Source organism: Caloenas nicobarica, chromosome 4, assembly GCF_036013445.1.
Source record: "Caloenas nicobarica isolate bCalNic1 chromosome 4, bCalNic1.hap1, whole genome shotgun sequence".
NCBI lineage: Eukaryota > Metazoa > Chordata > Aves > Columbiformes > Columbidae > Caloenas > Caloenas nicobarica.
The window spans coordinates 31,401,160-31,415,294 of NC_088248.1; the positions used below are offsets into that span (position 1 = coordinate 31,401,160).

Here is a 14,135-nt window from a genome sequence, read left to right on the forward strand (position 1 = left end):
GAAAAGATTTCTTAAATTTTCCACGGTTAAATAACTATCAGAAAGCCACATTCAGGAATGACTATTACATAAATATGTGCTGATCTTAGAGGCCACCATTGGAGAAGAAATTATATATGCCATGGCAGGCAATGTAAGACATTTTTCATGATCATTTAACCCATGAGTCAAAGAGATTTAGGATCAATAACTGAGCCTGAGGGTGTTTTCCAGAGCAGTGAATAAAGTATGAGTCCATTCATATGGATCAAGGGAATATGATTCATTGATGTTTATGATGATTAGAGATAAAAATTATTTTTTTATGTCCTCTAGCCAACTGTTCTTTTTTCCCTCAATCTTTCCCATATTGCAACAGAGTTCTCCTTGCAGCTTGTCCTATAGTTTTGGAAATCCTGCTTCTATTCATCTGTTAGAAGAGCTGAAATCTTCCCAGTTGTAAACCTGTGCTTGACTTGAATCATCGGGCACTGCAGAACCATTTCCTGTGACTGCAGCAGAGATAAAAATTCCACACTGGTAGGAATAAACCGAAATTAGACCAAAGAATTCCAGACAATTATGAGTCCTAACCCAAAATGTCATTTGCTGCTAATATTTTTGCTTGGATCTATTTTTTGATGGCTTGCTGCAGGGGCAGTGCTTCATACAGGAAGCCAAATTTGCCTATCAGAAACAACAATCCAAACGGAAAACATGACAAGAGCTGATCCGCATTTGCATGCACCGCAATTCCCCATGCAAATTTGCACAACTCCGCAAGCAAGCGGCTCATTAGGTGCCTAGGTAGCTATCTGCAGACACGCTTCCTCAGCTGCCATACGCAGGACTAGCAGAGGTGGATGGAATTAGTGGATTTGGGATGTGCAGTTCTAGCTCTTCTGCCGTGAAGAAGCTTAGCGTGTAGTTTTGATTTAGGAGATGGAAAGAGCCGGCTCGTAGAGGAGGTTATGCAGAGCAATCCCCTGCGCACCGTCGGGGCTCTGGCACGGCTGCCGGAGGGTCCGAGGGCCCCCTCCTCATCCCCGTGTCCCTGATGGAGGGCAGGAGCCTTCAGCTCCCGGGCTCTATTAGGCAGTCGAGGCCTCTGGTGGGGTTGGCCTGAGCTGGAGACGCCTCCCTGGAAGCAGGTACCTGCCCGCACCCTTCGCAGTTGGGAGGGTTTGAGCCGAGGAGCAGGGGCTAAGCGCCGACGGGGGGGTTGCGAGGTGCCATCCCCGCTGGCCGAGGGCCCCTCGCCGCCCCCCGGGAGCTGCTCCGCTCTCCCTGCGGCCGCGGGGGGGAGCCCGGCCCCGGCCCGGCGCCGCAGCCCGGGCGCACCCCGCCTCCCCAAGCCAGTTGCCAGCCGCAGCTGCCAGCGGCCGGGAGGCGCCGCCGACCGCTCGGCACGACTCCCCGGGCGGCGGCGCAGGCTGGCCGGGGCTAGTCTGCCTGAGCAGCCTGCCGCCGCTGCCTCTTCGTAGTAGGCACGAATCACCCCCCCTGCCCCCCGCGGCGGGGAGTGTCACCCCAGCGGAGCTCTCCTCTCCTCCCGCCGCCCGCCCTCCTCCTCCCGCCGCTGCACACCCCGAGGAAGGGCTTGTTTTCCTGCCCGGATGATGAATTTCTCCGCAAGGTCATCCCTACCCGCGGCGGCGGCGGCGCGTCCGCGGCTCCCCGGGCGCCGCCGCGGAGGTAAGGGGCGGGGGTAGCGAAGGGATCGTAAGTAGCTCCACACCCCCCACCAGCAAGTTTTTTCGGCGCTGGGGAGGCGCGGGGTCGATGCGAGGACAGGTGCCCGGGCACGGCAGGGTGGCGAGGCGGGGGGCTGCCTCGCCCGGCCGGCCTTGTCCGGCGCAGGGGTGCTGGGTGGGCTGAGCCGTGCCCGGGAAGCGCGCCCCGAGGAGTCGGGGAGGGGGGGCGGCCGCTGGCCCGCCGCCACCCCGAGCGGACACCCGGGGGTGGGGGCGGCCGGGCCGGGTCAGCCCCGAAGGGGCCTCTCGAGTCTTCTGCTGGTTTTTACCGGCGCCTGGAAGCGGGTTGGGCTCCCGCGTGGCCGGGAGCGCGGAAAACTTGAAAGCAAAAATAAAAACAAGGTGCCCCTCCACCAAGCCGGGCTGGGGGGGATGCGCGGCGCGGTCGCCACGGCAGCGGCGCGGTCGCCACGGCAACATAGCGGCGGCCCGCGGCCGCGGTGTCGCATCGCGGAAGGTGCCCCGGCGGTCGCTGCCGCGGGGGGCAGCCCCGGCCCCCCACCGCCCCGGCGTGGGTTCACGGTGGAGGGCCGTCCCCCTGGCCCGGTGGCGAAGCCAGACGGCGGCAGGCGTGCAGGTGTACAGATGGACCCCCTGACGGGTGCCCCCGAAACCCGGGGCTCCCGAAACCGTGGCCTCGGGGGTGCTGAGCTGCGAGCGGGAGGGTGGTCCGCTCGGGTTGCGAGCTGGGATGCGCCTGGTGATGCTCTCCCGAGTTAGCGTCGCACAGCCAGTTCACTAGAGGCGCGCTGAGCAACCTGGCTTGGGGTGTTAGGGCCGGTCATAAGTCCCGGACGGGCCTTTTCTTTCACCTACTGAAGTCAGTGGTAAAACTGCAGACGATCTTGCCAGCTCCCAGTCCGTAACGTGTATTGTCCACAGATCAGCCTGTTTTTTGTGCCCCATACAGGCCTTTGCTTCATTAATACTTTTTTCCGTCATCCTTCTTTTTCTCTTAGGAGAAGCTAATAATGCTGCTGGTGGATTGATTTATTAGAGTCATAAGGAATTATTCCGATCCCATAGTCTAGTCTCTTTCATGATATAAAGCACAGACTATTCTACAGGGAGTCTGAGGTCCAGCCCACCAGCCTCTTCAAACAGTCTTGATTTAATGATTTCCAATGATAGGGAATTAACTATATTCCTGGGTAATTGGCTCCGATCATTAATCTCCTTGTTAAACGTTTGCATCTTTTTTTCCACTTTGAACTTTTCTGACTTCATCTTCTAGCTACTGGATCTCGTAAAGTCTTTGTCTGTCAGATTAAATAGCTATCTAGTTTCAGATCGTCTCTCTCTGCTCAAGTATTTAAGCGCAGTAATTAAATAGCCACTTAACATTGTCTCTGATGAGATAAATAGACTGGGCTCCTTTGGTCTCTCCCTGGAACTCAGATGCTCCCCAGGAGAAGGCTTGGCCACTCTTCTCCAGGCCCCCACAGTTGTCTTCCCTGGCCACCAGCACTGCACAGTGATTCCAGGAAGGCTCTCATTAATGTCACGTGCAGAGATAATAACCTCATGCTCAGTATTCCCCTGTCTATTCACCCAATGGTATGAACTTTTCTTTCCCACGGCTACACGGTGGGAACTTCTGTTAGTTCCCTGCATTTCTTTGTGAGCCAGGGTTTTCTCAGAAGCTGGTTGCTTTTCCTGTAAGGGGCATTTAAATTAAATCTTCCTACATACATAACTTTGGATCTGCCTGTATTAAATGGACTTTTCCCTTCTCCTGTCACTTCACTTCCAGAGATTCTGCAGCTCAGATATTATGATAGAGCTCTAGTGTTTCTCCCTCTAGAAGTCCGCTGACTTTTTTCCTGAGACCTTCATGCTAAAACTATATTTCTTCTTCTTGGCAGTGTTGGTGCCAGATGACCTTAAAGTTATTTGAAGTTTACTGGGGAGAAATTATACTGAGTAATATACAAACTGCGAACTGAAAGTGCTCATTACAGTGAATTGGTTTTATAACTGCTTTTGTTCAGCTGTGCCTCCAAGTGTTGGCGAGAAAGAGATTTGCTTTCCTGTTTTAAAGAACTGTAAATTCCACTGCTGGGTATGATGTCTAGGCTGATACATATATTGTCATAATATTGTGAATCTTTAATTTGAATTTTATGAGTTTTACTTACTCTGAAGTGTGCTTAGGCCTGGATTTATAGCTCTCTTTAGAAAGCACAGTGTCTGAGAGTATGGGCCAGAGGTGGTTGGTTTTGACAGGATATTGTCAGGTTTTCCAGTGACAGGTAGCAGATTGAAAGGGTGAGACTGAGTAGTCTGAAGGCACCTGCTGTGGGAGATGGTACAAAATAATGGATATGTTTGAAATGGGCTTTTTGGTTGAGGTTGGCTTGGTTTGGTTTTTGGAGGGGGAGTGGGTTTTTTGTAACCACATTGACTTACCCTGTCTAAGAACTTAATGTCTGCTGAGGGAGGGTGATGTAAGAAAGGTCCAAAAATTAAAGATCTTGCCTGTACATGCAGACCATCATCCCATGAAGGGAGGTAATTATCCTTGTCATTAAGGTTTATTTGCATGAATGAAGATGGCAGGTTTCAGCCTTTAGAATGACCTTTAGAATGTCTTCATAAGTGTTAAAATTAAGAAAAAATACATTCTGGTCATGTAATGACTTAAGTGTCAGGACGATGATATTTCTTGAAATTTCACACAGGCTTTTCTGTTTTCCTCCTCGAGTCCCTGAAAATATGTCTATATAAATGATTGTACTAAGTATAAATAGTGATGGATGAATGGGGTACCCTTAAAAGGTCTGAAAATCATTGCTGAGATCAGGTATCACGTCTGATTGAATAGAGTGACCCTATGAGCTCTAGAATTGTGGTGAATTTTCTATAGCTGGTGTCAGCATCTTAGGAATTGTTTATTATGCGTATAATTGTATATCCCGCCAACATGAAATTTTGAAATTTTACTACCTGGGAGGTAGCTTCCCCCGTCAATTCAAATTTAGCTTCTGTCCCCCAAGCTGGGTTAGTTTCTCTGATTTTTTTTTTTCTTTCAACCTATGCTTTCCCTTCTCAAGGTTGCATCTTCTCTTTGACTCCTTTTGCAATCAGAAGAGCATGCTTATCTTCATATCGTTCCATAGGGCGACTGGTCCCAAAACATATCCATATCCATTCTTGAGTCATGATGCCCATCCTGGGTCAGCCCAGCTTTATGAACTGTGGCTGTTAATTAATCTGACAAGGTCAGGACAGACAGACAGTAGTATTTTTATGAGTCTCAAACTTACAGTGTCAGCTGAAGACTGTTCAACAAGTGCTGGGTGGATTTCATTAGCAAAATATGTTGGCAGTAGTAAAATCTGTCAGTCTTGAGTACTACAACTATTACTGCCAACTTTATTTTTAACAGCATAAACTCCCTCTACCAGATGCAGTCAAAGCAAAGGAGAACCTGATTGTATTAAGAACAACATCCTGCATCTGATTTGTTTGTGAAATCATCACTAACGTAGGAGTAAAAGCAAGCTGCTCGTAGTCTTACAGCTACAGACAGAGCAAAATTTTGTAACTTGTATGACTGTGCTTCTAGCAGCACATAATTTCTTAATTTATAACCCCTACACTAAAGGCAGAGGTGGGATAAAGGCTGAGTCTGTTGCCTTTGTGGATCCAAGAGCAAGCCTGGATTAACAGGTGAAATTAGATAATAACATGTAAAGATTTCATAGCTGATAAAACTTTCATACGTGCCTTACAGGGTTATGAACTGTTTCGAATTGTGCAAAATTCTTTTAAATTAGTTTTGTCATTATTGTCAGTACTTTGATGTTATTTAGGAAGATTAGAAATGTAACAAAAGTAGTCCAGGATTGTTTCTGTATTAACCTTAGATACAACTTTGGTGCCCAGTTATGTAAGCATCGATGCTATGTGACAAGATGTCTAAACTGATTCTGTATTTCAGGGATGTATTTATACAGTCCTAAAATTACATTCAGCCCTTTGAAAGCAACTGCGAGGCTGATGTGGCCCCTGGTGAAAATTAGTTTGACACTCCTGTCATATTTGGTCTTATACATTGGATCACTTAGGTAAACATCACCTTCTTGAGAGTCAAAACAAAGCAAAGATTGGTAACATTTACTGTAGGAAAACAAGTTCTGTATATATTCTGAATGAAGTTAAATTACCTTCCAGTAGGAAAAGCTTCGAGAATTTATCTGAGCATGGTTTACTTTTGCAAACAGTAAAAATAGAAAAGGGCTACATATATCTGTTTTATTATATACTTGGACCTTGAACTCAGTAACAGTTATAGAAACAAAGACTTGCAGTGATTAAATTTTTAATCGCAGATGATCAGTTACTTATTAGAGTTGAGTGATTCGTTTCTTGGAGTCCACGCCTAAGAATTTGTATTTGTAAATTGGCAGCAGATCTTTAAGGGCAGATGTGAGTAAATATGGAAAAAACACAACACCAACACTTGGAACTCCATGCAGAGTGTGAGGGAGAAAGGCAAAAGTCAAAGTGGAGACCAAAGGAGTAACAACTAGGAAACAACGTAGTATCATTTTGCCCCCTGATTTGTCCTCTGTTAGCAGTGGACACGTATTTCAGGAAAATAATCTAGGTGGAGGGAAGAATGCCAACAATCACAAATACTACAATAAAGCATGTCCACAGAGGATAGACTGAATTCTTCTTTTTTTCACCCATCTCTAACTCCATGATCCTGTGTTACAAAACCTAGGGGCAGGTAAGGAAGTTGGTACCACAGCTCATATCAGCCAGACATCCAGGGAGATCCTGTTATTTTTCGAGTGATCCAGGAGCAACAGTCTGTATCTATTATACCTGTGGTTGTAATTGTTAGCAACACCCATTATTTTTACTGTTCATTTTACTATATTTATTTTACATAAGTAAAATGTGGTAATAACAGTTGAGTTTGCTCACTTCCTTGCCTGCTTTCCTCCCTCTGAAAGTGGTTCTCTTAGAAGGACAAGAAGGAGTTAATCAAGGGAGATATAAACACACACCCCGGTGCTTTGTTGAACTATTAGTATCTGTACTATTAGCACCTCTGCATACCGTTAGTATCTGTATCTAACATAGTGGAGACCAGCTCTAAGCTGAGACTCAAAGCTTGTATCACTTGGCAAATGACAACAATTCACTTTCCAAGCTAAGTTATATCACTATCTAGCTTTGAAGATGAAAATATTCTGCTGAGTGGAAAAGAAATTTTTTTTAGAATGGGATCATAAGAAGAGTGTATCCTGAGCTATTTCTTGTCCTCCCTCTCAGGCAACCTTCACAGTCACTACTAAGGAAGCAAACTCAAATGTGATAAAAGATATGAAGCACATTGCTAGATGGGAATCTTCTCTGCAGTCTGGTGAACTTCAGGTCCAGGAAGTGGCAACATTGCTAAGATTAAAATAATTCATATTGTCTATGGATTGACTTTAGTTAAATAGTAATGATGTAGGCACTCTTATTTGTGTGCCTATACATAAATGCACACACACAAATGGGGCAAGGGCGGTGTTCTCTGAAGGGCTGGTAGTCTAGCAAAGTCTGGCAAGAACTAACAAAGCTACCTCAGTAGTTCAGTAAGCTACAACTAGGTGTTTGTTCAACTGAAGCACATGTGAGGACTGAAGTGGCAAGTGTAGGAAAGCTTGCTTGAAAAGAGCCTGCAATCAGAAGTAATGTATTCTTATTGCCTGAAAAAAACAATATGAATATCATAGTCAGAAAGTGGTGGTTGAACATTCAGCTTTGGCAGGTCTTATTATTTGCCCTTTTGTCTGACCTTTTTTTTTTTTTTTTTTTTTCCCCTGCTAAAAGGACCAGGTGTTTCAAATAATCTTAAAAAGTAATCACTGTATCCTTGAATCCTCTCTGTGACACCTGTTTCTTGAGATTCTGCTGTAGCTCAGTGATTATAATTAATATTGTCAGCTCTTCACAATCATGCAATTATTACTAGTTGCTGTTTTATCCCCAAAATCAAGATGGCTTTCTATATGTATATGTATGCATATGTGGTTGGTTGTTTTTTGTTTTTGTTTTTGTTTTTTCTTTTGGAAAAAGTTGGACAAATATTGGTTACAGTGATCGGGATCTGAGATTGCATTCTAGTGGTGAAAATCTTTTTTTTCCCAGTGACGCTTATGTGCGAATAAACCAAAAGCTCAGTTTTTAAAAGGGAAGTAAAAAAAAAATAAATAAAAAAGCAAAACAAAACAAGGTGCTGTGCAATTACTTTAATGCTCTGCATGCAAAAAGACAACAGGAACACAAAAAGACATGAACATTGTGCTACATTATGACTAATCTTAAAAGGATACTATAAAAAGCAATGGCTTTTCTCAATTGGTGGCAGTGAAGTCAGTCAAGATTTAATTCAGAAATTTTCCAGTGGCTCCAGGGCCCCCTTTTTACATGGAAGACTAGACCTGCTGCTCCATGGGAAAGTCACAAGAAATCTGAGAAAATCAGTCAAGGTGTTATTATGGCAACGACAGGGATTTCCAATGCGGGATAACAAAGCATCTGATGTTACCTTAAATTCGTGTAAAGAGGAGTCAATTCATTAACATTTGTGTACAAAACACATAAAAATATTAGGTGGTTGGGCACAGATTTCAGATGGATGGGTTTGTCCTTTCCTGGGTGGAACAATAAAGGAAAAGAACAGTAGACTGGTTACTAATTTGATTTTACACAGCTCTGGGAAAAAGCAAGTGTTCCTGTTGGTAGAGGGTAGAGCCGGAGCATGGTTTTTCTGGCACCGATGTGGGGTCTCTCAGCTCAGGGGTGAGCAGAGTCCCTTAACCTACAGCCAGACTGACTGAAAGTGATTTTCTGCTCTTGGGCAGCCATTTTGCCTTAGTAAAGAAACTGCAAAACATGCTGAAGTCCAAGGACTGGTGCTTTACCTCGAGTGTGTTGTCAGTGTGATCTTAGTCCCACAAGTAGCGTGTCTGCCAAGTGCTCAGGGAACGGTCCTCCCCTTCCACAGGGCTCCATCTGACCAGGGAGAAATGCCAAAAGCAGGATCAAACAGCGGAGTAAATCTGGAAAGTCAGTGGAATGGACTAGATAGGAAATCTTCTCACAAAGATTATGTGGACAGGGCGCTTGTATTTTAGCAAGTCCCCATTTTCTTAGACTACTGGAGCTACAGTTCCAAGCGGTTTTTAGAGTGTCCTCTGGGCACTGAGGAATGAACTAGACATCACCAGGTCCCAGCTTCAGAAACCAGAAGGGTGTAAAAGCCCTATAAATCTTCCCAGCTCTGGTCTCCTAGAAGCAGTCTGGCTGCTGGGGAGTTATCTAGCCTTTAGGCTAGAGAAGGCTGAAGGATAATCAGCCCTTACTATTTAACAAACTAGAGGGTCACTATCATTAATGTCACTCTCCTTCCCCTGAAGCATCAGTTTCACAAGAAAACTTCACACAGTTGAAAGACTTAGCTTTAGAGATGAGTCATTAGGAAAATGATAAAATATAATAAGCATGCTGGAGGGTGTAGGAAGGGGTAGAAGTAATGTGATAAAATATTTGGCAGGAAGATGGTACTCTGAGAAGAGCTGTATGGAAACAAGATGAAAGGCTGGTATTTCACAAGTGCTGAAAGTTTTATATGCAGCATGCCACAGCATCTCCATATTCATTAAAAGAAAATGTTAATCCTCGTCTTGAGGTTAATAATTAGGGACTATCTGTTAAAAGCCAGTGAATGGTCTATGAAGGTCTGTATAGGTCTATCAGAACCCAGATTTCTGCTCAAGCTAAACAGTAGCCTTACAAGATCTCCTGCTTCAGCACTCTGAAAACTGACGTACCAGTTTCCATCCAGTCTGTAGGAACATGTATCCCAGTTACAAATGCAACCATGATAACATTTGACAGTTCTTAGTTGCAGGTTCAAAGGCATTTTCACAGAAGGGATAAGCGAAGGGTCACCCCAGTCCATGGTACGGCAGAATAAAGCGACCTGGCTTTCGAGCCCCTGCCTGCTGTTCAGTCCTTCAAATAAACCTGCTTATGCCATAAGCATGAGCACTACTAATTGCAAATGTGCTTTCACTTACCTCAGCCAGGGGCTGAATAGACTTGGAAGACCCACACCTGCACGTAGTGACTTCAGGTCAGGACTGCACAGAATTTGTGCTGTTTATCTCATACCTGAGAACATAGGGCTTGTAGTTTTGGCCATGTGCTGATGAGGGTGCACTGCAGACTGTGACTGAGGAGTAAAAGCTGTTCATTCATTTCCTGAGAAGTCAAGCAAGCTCCATCAGGAGATGCAGGGGAAAATTTTAACAAATGGGTATTACAGAAGGATTGACTTCATTAATTTAGCTGCTTTTGCTTTTGACACTTAAGAATTAATCCAGCCTTTATTGATTGTTTAAGTCGTGATTAGCATGATGCCTAAGAAACGGAAGGGACAAACTGTTTCCTCCTCTATATAGCAGACATAGAAACTAACAGAGATGGTCCTTCCTTCAGTGAGGGAGAGGGGTCTTAACCTCCTGGCTGGGTTCAGTGTACACCTCAACTTAAAGGGTCAAACTTCAAGTCATGGAGCCACTTTACACCATCCACAGTGCAATAAAAGAAGATAATACCCTATCATAAGGCCTCCCCTCAGAAATATTCTACTTTGAGTGTTGCTTCCAGATGGACCATGCTTGGCCATTATTGCAGAAACATGTGCAGTTGATATTGGGAAATGGCAGAACAGTATTTATCCAGTTCAAAAGATGCTCTTAACATGAAGGGCCTCAGGGGAATATTGCTTGGAAAATGTATTTTTATAATAAAATGACCTATTTTAGAATTACAATTTTCCATTCTGGAGGAGGCAGGAAGGTGGCAGGAGGCTTGCCAAAGAGATGGACAATAAGCACGCTCACACATGCTCCCTAACGAGAAGATGAGTGGACTGAATGTATTAGTAATATGGCACATGTTTTTTTTTCAGCTAGGTTCCTGAATGCAGGCTATTTGTATATGTTACATCCAAATCAACATGCCTGCAGGAATGTAAGCAGCCAGTCTATCAGCAGCCAACCCAAACACGCAGATGACAGGGAGAGAGCCCACACAAAGTCTGTTTGAGCTGCTCCTCAAAAGTCTTGGGAGAAGAAAATAAAGTAAAAGGAAGACAAAGCTAATAATAGTTTTGTTAAGTATCTACCAAGAAAGTATGCTTCAATTACATTACATTTCTAATACTATGATCCGAAATAGTGACCTGTGTAATGAGTGTTATTTGCTGTTACTCATCAGTTCCATCTGCACAGATGCTCCGAGACAACCCATGTCATGTTGCTTCTCCAGTAGCAGAGCCTGCCTTCTGATGACTAATAAATCCCACCTACTCAGCCTCAGTTTGTCTCATCCTTTGCCCATTGAAAGCTTTCTTCTTTTTCATGTGATTTCTCATCTAACTTCAGCAATCAAATTAGTCTTTAACCACCACATGAGTTCAACTAGTTGGCAATCAAAGCCACACCTACTATTGTTAAATCACGTTAGTGCCAGTAGCTAAAATGCTGCTCAGAAGAAAAAAATTTTAGAAGGATGAAATTTGACCCTGCAGTTAAAGGCTGTAATTCCTTTGATGCAACCCCATCAAATGGAGCTGCCAGAGGTATCCAACCAGAAATAATAAATTGATAGGAAATTACTCCAAACACCATAGTTGCCATTCTGATGTGAAGCCAAATGACATCATCTTTTCAGCCATCTAATATTAGGCAGCTGATTCAGAATGAATTTAGGGCAGATGAAGTAGAGACCAATGGACAGAATATCTCTAGCCATGATACTTCATCCAGCCAGTAGCATGGCCTTTGTAATCCTTGTCTGCTACAGTCTTTAGTGATGGTCCTGAAATATTCCTGGCTTGTACACAGCAATGGCACCACCCTAAACAGCAGATAGTGATGCTAATGAACTCCCAAGAGTTAAAAGTCTGTACCAGTGGCTTCTGCAAATCCAGAACCTGTCTCCAATGTGCTTTGCATAGATGCAGTGCACTGTGCAGAAGGATTTCAAGCCCAAAGTTTTCTATGCAATGGTTTGTTGTAATAGGTTCCTATCATTCAATTTAAGAAAGACCGGAATGGTAGAAAGTTTGCAAAGAAAAAGACGCTGAATATGTCTTGTCATGACCTTCTCAGTTCTGTGTCTGGCTGCAGAAAGTGGGTTTATGATCACTTTCATGCAGTCTTCCTGATGCTTCTTTGAACCTTTTTTCGAGTGCTTAATGATTCAACTTCTCCTTATATCTTGAATGGAAATCGGAGCGTAAAAGTACCTATTTTCTAACAGACCATATGGTGGCCCTCGCTAAGCTTTTGCACAGTGGAGTTAAAGACACAGTTAAATTTGTCTTGGTGTGGAACCGTTAGCTTAGTTTTTGAGAGCATTTTGAAGAAGAAATATGCACGAAAATATAGATTACTCTTTGAATTAATGCAGTATTCTTCCATCTCTCCTTCCCCCTCTTGAAGGCTGACTTTGTGTGCTGCATGTGGAATTCCATCCATGGGCTCCTGAGCTGAGCTCCATGACTAGAACTTAACTGCGATAAATTTCCTGTAGTCACCTAGTCTTGATTTGAAATTCTTCACTGCTGACAGTTGAAGTGGTTCATCATTCATATACACTTAATGACTAATTCTGTCTTTCTTGAGAGAGGATTTCCTGTTTGTGACTGAAAAGAGGGCAGTCTTCAGGAAAATGAGCATTTGCCTTCTGCACATATGCATTTTTTTAATGAAGTCTATTTGCTTTCGTTTTTTTGCTTCTTATGTCCCTATACACAAAAAAATACTTTCTGTATAGTCAGAGAACAGTTTTTTGAATAGCGTTTGCTCTTAGTCAACCATTGAAAGACAGAGACCTAAGAGACTACCAAAAAAAATCAGAAAATGGAAAAAATACTCATCAGAGGCTTTGAAAGACAGAGTGACACATACAATGTTCAAGCTGAGCATGCAATGTGAGGTAGCAAGGGGTATGAACATGGTCACCATCACGAATACTTAAACAGTGGCAAAACTGTCTCTCAAAAGGATGATATACTATGGTGCAAAACATGATTTTAAAACATCCAATTGTGAACGACTTCCTGGCCTTGAGCTATATGAAGCTGTGAAATGGTCTGGCAAGGAGCACAGAGTAAGAGACAGATGGGGAATCAGTGCTGGAAGAGCATTCAAGCTTAGTTCCAGGAGGCAGAGGGCCAATGAATTTCTGTATCACATAGACCAACCAACTTACTTTCTCCTGCATGTCCTCTTTTTTTTTTTCTTTTTTCTTTTTCTTTTTTTTTTTTTTTTGTTTAAAGACCAGCTTTCCCTTTTGCCCCTTAATTTCTTATGCTTTCTTACCCAGCCAGAATTCACTCAGCAGGTGTAGAGACAGGTCAGCCTCATCAACGGAATAAAGTCATTGAGTCCATGTGGGAGAAGGCCGGTGTTCCCAGGATCAGCATTTAGCCTCATTCTCCAGTTTCGTGGGAAAAACTTAGGACTGAGGCACACTAACCTTGAACTTCAACAGCTGAGCAACTTGACCTAGTTGCTGCCCAAAGAGAAGACCAGGGGGTTAATGAATTTCCACTAATTGCAGCTTTTCCCTTAAAGTAAAGGGCAAAGCCCACATGCACTAGGGGAAAAGAGCACGTTTTCTGTCCTCCTAGGAAAGGAAAAGAGTGGGAGTTTTGAAGTGATCAAAGATGGAGGATCATCCAGCCCATCTGCAGTGCTAACCAAACATCTGTCTCTCTTGAGTCACCGCCCAAGGCAGTCTGCATTTGCAAAAATGTTTTTCTCCTGTTGACTTGGAGTAGAACAAATGCAAGAGTTTTCCTGTGGCTGCCCATGCCTGGTGTTTAGAGTTGTTAATAAATAGATGAGGGAGCAGAGTGAACAGAGCTGAGGTAGTGAGGACCAAGCTATAGCAGAGTTAACCTGGACTGTGCTGACCAGCAGCTGAGCAGAGATGGAGGGGAAGGTTCAGGCTCCGCACCTTAGTGACAGCCAAGTTTCTTGGAGTGGAGCCTGAGTTTTTTATAATATGGTTATACAAGGAACATCTGATAAATTGCCTTCAGTTTCCTAGCTCTATAGCTTGGACTTGCTTCATCTTCTGACCCAATCTGCCTCTCTGCCCACATACTTCTTCCATTCGTTTGTGATCTGCTCTAGGTCCCCTTGCTCAAGCACACAGGCTACAGGTTTATAGGAAGGGTCATTCAAAACAAATTTCCAGCCTTGCTCTGTGCAAAAGAAGCAGCTCACCTGTAAGAAAAAAAAAAAAAAAAATATTGAGTGGAGTTGCTTGCTCTCATTGCCTGCTGGCCTGTTCACACTGGATGTCCTCCTTTGT

General features: G+C 44.1%; 1 protein-coding gene across 1 annotated transcript in view; it reads left to right on the plus strand.

The window, feature by feature from the left end:
• Positions 1-1,369: 1,369 nt before the first annotated feature.
• GPRIN3 (GPRIN family member 3) overlaps positions 1,370-14,135 on the plus strand; it is a 30,562-nt gene continuing 17,796 nt past the window's right edge. The window contains exon 1 of the mRNA XM_065634211.1: positions 1,370-1,674. The gene's annotated coding sequence lies outside the window, so the exon portion shown is untranslated. The remainder of the gene's footprint in view (positions 1,675-14,135) is intronic.